This window comes from Thunnus maccoyii, chromosome 20 (genome assembly GCF_910596095.1).
Source record: "Thunnus maccoyii chromosome 20, fThuMac1.1, whole genome shotgun sequence".
In the NCBI taxonomy this organism is placed as follows: domain Eukaryota; kingdom Metazoa; phylum Chordata; class Actinopteri; order Scombriformes; family Scombridae; genus Thunnus; species Thunnus maccoyii.
In genome coordinates this window covers 11,775,344-11,781,343 of record NC_056552.1, presented here as the reverse complement: position 1 = coordinate 11,781,343, position 6,000 = coordinate 11,775,344, and the positions used below count along the sequence as shown (strand labels likewise).

General features: G+C 37.7%; 1 protein-coding gene across 1 annotated transcript in view; it reads left to right on the top strand.

The window, feature by feature from the left end:
- Window positions 1-688: 688 nt before the first annotated feature.
- The window catches only part of tbata (thymus, brain and testes associated), a 29,425-nt gene continuing 24,113 nt past the window's right edge, over window positions 689-6,000 (top strand). The window contains exon 1 of the mRNA XM_042398031.1: window positions 689-802. The gene's annotated coding sequence lies outside the window, so the exon portion shown is untranslated. The remainder of the gene's footprint in view (window positions 803-6,000) is intronic.

The following is a 6,000-nucleotide window of genomic DNA, read 5'->3' as shown; positions in this document are numbered from 1 at the left end:
GAAGTTTCCTGGAAAGAGCCATGTAATTTGGCACTAGCAGGTAAAATAGAGATGGGGTTCACTTGTTCAACTTACAATTAATTAATTCCAATTGTTTGCTTAGATAATGTAGCCTAGAGCCTTTTTGTCAGTGCACAGCAGGTCAACTAAAGAGGCACAATTGTGGAATTGTCTACAGGCAATAAAAATTCAGTATGAAGAATGAAATTGTCCATGATAAATAAATGATGTTAAAGGTCCAGTGTGTAATATGTGTGGGATTTAGCGACCTCTAACAGTGAGGTTCTAGATTGAAGCACTCTGTCGCTCACCCCTCCCCTTCCTAAGACTTCGGAGAGGGTCCAGAAGCTACGGTGGCCTTCAAGGACAGGAAGCTATTTGCTAAAGATGTCATTGTCCACAACAGCTCCGAGCATTTCTAACAAGTCAAGCGATGAGGTGAATATGTATTTAGCTATTTAGTCTATAGTACTATAGGTTATAGCTCACAAGTAAGATAACAATTATGAGTGTTTTATTGTTTTGGTAATACAAGCTAACATTAGCAACGTCATGCTAAACAAAACTGACGTTATTTTATTCTAATGTTAGACATTATTGATAGCGAGATAGCGTTGGTAGGATAACGTTACATTTTTTATTATCCGTTTGCAGAGTCAAGTACCGGAGGTCAGGGGGAGAGGAAGAGGGCGAGTTAGTGGTGCTGCTGCAGGCAGGGCCAAGCGAGGGAGGAGAGCAAACACCAGCATGCAGAAGCAAGGGAAGAGGCTGGAAACCCCCCAAAGGGACCGAAGCAACTGAGGTTTGTGCAATTTTAATATTTATACAATTATTTTATCATATTCCTGCCCGTTCTGCACGATATTAAAAATGCCAATACAACACAAAGTTGTATTTACATAGCAGCTCTGTGCTTTACATTACTGTAGTCTGTATAGTTTGATGTATTATCAGTGTACTGTGAGTCAGTAGCCCCTTTTACACAGCCCGTTCATGGCGGGAATACTGCGCCTGTAATCTGCCTCGCTGTTCTGTTTAGCCCGTATTCAGACCAAATCAGGGGGGGCAGCGTACAGCTACAGGGTTGAGGTGGTGTGTGGGTGTGTTTGTGCTTTAGAAGCTAACCGCTGTGAAACAATCAGAAAATAACGTTTATTGATCTGATTCACCGGCTTCCTCACTACCAGCGATCACCCTCTAGCTCACTCGACCATTTGTTACATTTCTGATATTTTATTTATTTTATACTTGTTCTATACATTTTCTATATTTATATATTTTCTGGATAATTATTAAACTTTTTGTTCATATATTCACATTTGTTCAGCTTAAATGTGCAAGTTTACCAAATAAAAGATATTCATCAGATGTGCTGTGGTAATTGCAATGATAAACATATTAATATATACTTATACAATGACAGTATTTCCCTGCAGTCAGTATCTTGTCATTACCACTTCCACCATTAATTTATATTGTCATTATTTACATTTATAAAGCAACATAAAACAGTAGTGAAGTTGGAATACCAATGATCCTCAGAACAGGGCATTGTAGTACATGTTATGGATTAATTTTCATTGCCACTTCAGGTTATGTAAACTGTAATTCACTAGTTTGAACAACAAAATAAAAATATAAAAACACTAAGAATAATGACATTTGTAATAAAAATATCTTTTATTTAGCAGAAACATTTTGGACATCCTTTTCAATCTGGACAATAAAAGGATAACATAAACATGCAGCTTTTACTGTTCAAACACAAACATTTTGACAGCTTATTCTGTGTTCTTCAGAGTTGACTGATAAAGACAGAATAATCTATAAAATCATTAGTCTGTTTGAACACTAAAAGCAGTGTGATTAAACTTATCCTATCACCTTCCAGCAGTCAAATTGCTGCACATATAATAGCTGACAAGGGTCAGACCAATACCACACCAAAGGTATTCAATTTACTGTTCTGGATGAAGATGCTCTCATGGCAGAACAACACCCATGATTCACTGGCACTGCTGTTCCTCATCTGCTCCAGGAGCTGTGTGTAGAGCAGCAGCTGCAGGGAGCTAATTTACTATTTCATACATTTTATACAGTTGTACATGTAAAAATAGTGCTATTTAACCAAGAGTCGGACTTACAGGGTAAGTTAATATGCTACATAGGCAAACAAATGTGTTTTACTTACCTAGACCTCTCCTGACTTGGTCTGCAATACTTCCGATATGGCGGGTGTGAATGTCACAGACATGGTGAATAATGCCAACCCATAGTGCCTGAGAAAAATAAAACAGCACAAATGAACGAACTTACTATTATAAATCATCTATCTATCTATCTATCTATCTATCTATCTATCTATCTATCTATCTATCTATCTATCCAATGTGCTCACCAGAAACTGTTTAACCTTATTCCATGCAGATTTTCATCCCAACAACAGACTAGATCAGATATTTTAATTGATTAACACACTTTCAGCCAGAGAGAAGTAGCTATTCAGTAAAACCAACTTTTGTTGTCTTTGGTTGTAATGAAAACTGGAGGCATACTTCCAGCCATCAATGGCACATGGTGAAATACCCCTGACCTATTACACAGTCACTTTAGGATGAAGATAAAGGCAATACCATGCATCGATGCTATAGGACCTCTCTCATAGCTGGAGAAACAACAGCAACATCAAGAAAATAAGAGCTTTATGACACAGTCACAAACCCCTGTAATACATTATATTACGTCCTAAGATGTTGGGAGCCTTGGCTGGCCTGGATAAACACACCAAAATAAATAACAGAAAAATTCTACTTCTGACTGATAAATGCAAAATTAAAACTCTGGTAGCAATTACATGTTTTTCAACATTGAAACAGGGAAAACGTTACTTATGTTGGACTATAAACTAACTTTGCCCCCCAATGTGTACATGTGCTCCTAAATGACAAATTAGGAGCAAACAATGAAATTACGGAGCACTGTGAAAAGACTTCTCCTCAGTTTATCTTTCACACTAACTCATTACTCTGACTTACTGTCTTTAGCACATCACCAGCGCTAAATATCTTAGTTATCAGTCAATGTGTTGTCTTACTGCCACAGAAAATGAATAAATCTTTGGGTTATTTGCACAACATCGCCTCCCTGTTGTCTCTTGTCAGACCACCAGCTCTGTGAGAAGCACAAACTGAGGCCAAAGTGTGTTTATTTAACGTTACGTGGCAGAGTTTCTTTTCAGTGAAACTAATGTACTACTAATAAACATTGTACATCATCTAGGTTTTGAACCATTACCAGCGGGGCAAAATAAATATACATTACACTCTTACCTGTCCAGCAGTAAACAGGAAACTTCGGCGTTAGTCTGCAAACATTTCTCTCATCAGGGATTTCCATCTGGGTTTATCCTCGTTTTATGCCGTTGCTTGTCCCGATTTCGTTTAGCTTCTTCGTGTTTTCGTTTCTTTGACTATGACAATTCACGCTGCTGTGATTTTCTAAATAAGTATGATCCTCCATTTATCAGATTTTGGTTTCAAAAACTTCTCACAATACAAAATGTTTGGATCGTTCTTCTACTTTGTTTTAAAACCGGTGCATTTCCGGAAGTCGCCCACTGAATCTAAAACGCGTAAGGCCCTCACTGCAGCCAGTGTTAGGTTTGTCCGTTCTGTGCTACTGTAGAAACATGGTGATGCAACATGGCGGCCACCGTGGAGGGGGACCCGCTCCCATGTAGATATAAAGGGCTTATTTCTAAGGTAACGAAAACACAACAATTATTATTTTCAGCTGATTAGACACTAATTAAGATATACTTATAAATAATCTATTCAATTTTTACCAAGTCTGTTCTTTTAGATGTTACTAAATACTACACACTGAACATTTATCTAGAGCTGCTCACAAACTCAACACAACTAACTCCATTAACTGTCTCACAACTTTGTCTCACTTTTCCATGTAATTAGTATCAAATTACATAGTTCTCTCCAGGAAACTTTGAGGAAATGATTCTGAAATTACTGGCAAAGAGCAAACCTGTGAAACAAAATTTAAGTTATTCAATAAAGATTTGCAAAAAGTCAGTAAAAAGAAATGTAACTTCTGCTTTCCAGTTAATCATCTCAAGACCCCTAAGATGTATTTTGTGATCCCTTGGGGCTCCAGGTTTGGTACTGCTGTGATTTTAATTCTCAGGGCCAGCCCAAGACCTAAATAATCAATAAAATAAACAATTAAAACATGCAGTAAATATAGCAACACAAATTGATTCAAAGTACACCCCCTTCCTACAAGAAAACAAAAAAACCCCTGATAAAACCTCAAAGTTATTTAAGTTATTCTTTAGAGAGGCAGTGTAAATTTACACATTAAAACTTTAAAATACAGCGCATGATTTAATAAAGCACCACCGAATCCCAAAATGTCCTGTGGATGAATTTTTAAAATTCAGTCAATCAGGAAGATCAATCAAGAAGTTCAGTGCAGGAATAAATACTTCAGCAGAGTTAAAATTTGTCTGGTGTAAAAATCTGTAACATAATTTCTGAACTGCAATTTGCTTCAGTCCTGTCACAGGTGAGCATTGTCATTACTGTCCACTTTCATGTGAGACACGAAATGGGACTTTTAAGAACTGTTGTGTGAAACAACCCAGTCATTTTGACAGGGTGAGAATTTCAGTTAAAGGGAAGTGCAAACTCCTGAGTGACTGCATTAACATATTTCAGTAAAGTACACTCTTCAACATTCATCAGATGCTCTTTGCAAAGTTGATGTTTCAGGATAAAAATCCACAAGAAGTCTCCACAAGAAGTTTCTGAGTACAAACATGTCTAATCAGGCAACAACATACAGGGAAGAGAAGCTGACCTGAGTTTAACCCTGGACCATGTCATTCCCTAAACGCTGACTGGAAAAGTGAACTGTCATGTTTGAAACCTTCATATTATGCTGCAATTGCATCTTTTAAGTTGAAGAAAACCACACTTTGTCTTCTCTTTTGTTCCATTAAATTGCATGGCATTGACTTTTTAGAGCTTATACATAAAATGATGGTGTTATGAATCACTTTATCTAAAAGACGCATTTATGCTGCTTCTGATTTCAGTTAGCTGCGCATGAAGCTGTATAAACATCTTAAATTCGAAGTGGTGGGTCATCTCCTTCAAGGTGGTCTGTCATGGCATCCTCATCTGCCCCCCCACCACCAGCCCCCCCGCCCTGTCTCTTGTTGTATCTGATTAATCTGCATAATGACCTTTCCTAACATTTCAGAGCTGTCATTCATCACCTGCCCCCCAGCTGTCACTGAGTTTTCTTGCTCCTGCTTGTCACTTGAAATAGACATGTGCACACCTTGTTGCTCCTCATTTGCAGTTGACCTCAATGTATATATGCAGAGGACACAATGTTATTTTATGTTGCCTTAGTGTTCCAGACTTTGTTATGACCTCCTTCCTGTTTGTCTCAGCCCTGTGGATCTGTTTTTCTGTTCTGACTTCCTTCTGCCATGCTGACAAGCCTCCCTCTTGACCAATTTAAGAAAGTTTTACTACACTTGTTTTGACACCTGAGTCTGTCACAAAATTCTGTCCTAGACTGCTAAAAACTGTTTAAAAATGCGGGTTGAAATTCTCTTGTGGGAGAATAATCCATACTGACTGATGGAGAGATGGCATTCTCAGCATTTATGCAGCTGCAGGTGTAGTTTCTTGTAGTCCCCCTTGGTCAAAAAGACTATGTGAAATCATTATAGCTGTCAAGAGCTTTTCCAAGCTGTAATCCACAGTGTTAATGCACTTTCGAGAAAAAATGTTCCACAATCTCACTCTCTACATCTTCTTTCATTTTCAGGTTTTGTACATTTACATAACCTAGATTGTCCATTTTTTCCCATTTCACAATGATATAGTCCAATGCATGGACAAACTAAATGCAATGCAAAATAAATGCAAATTGCATACAAATAAATAATGAAACCACTAAAAGAAAACA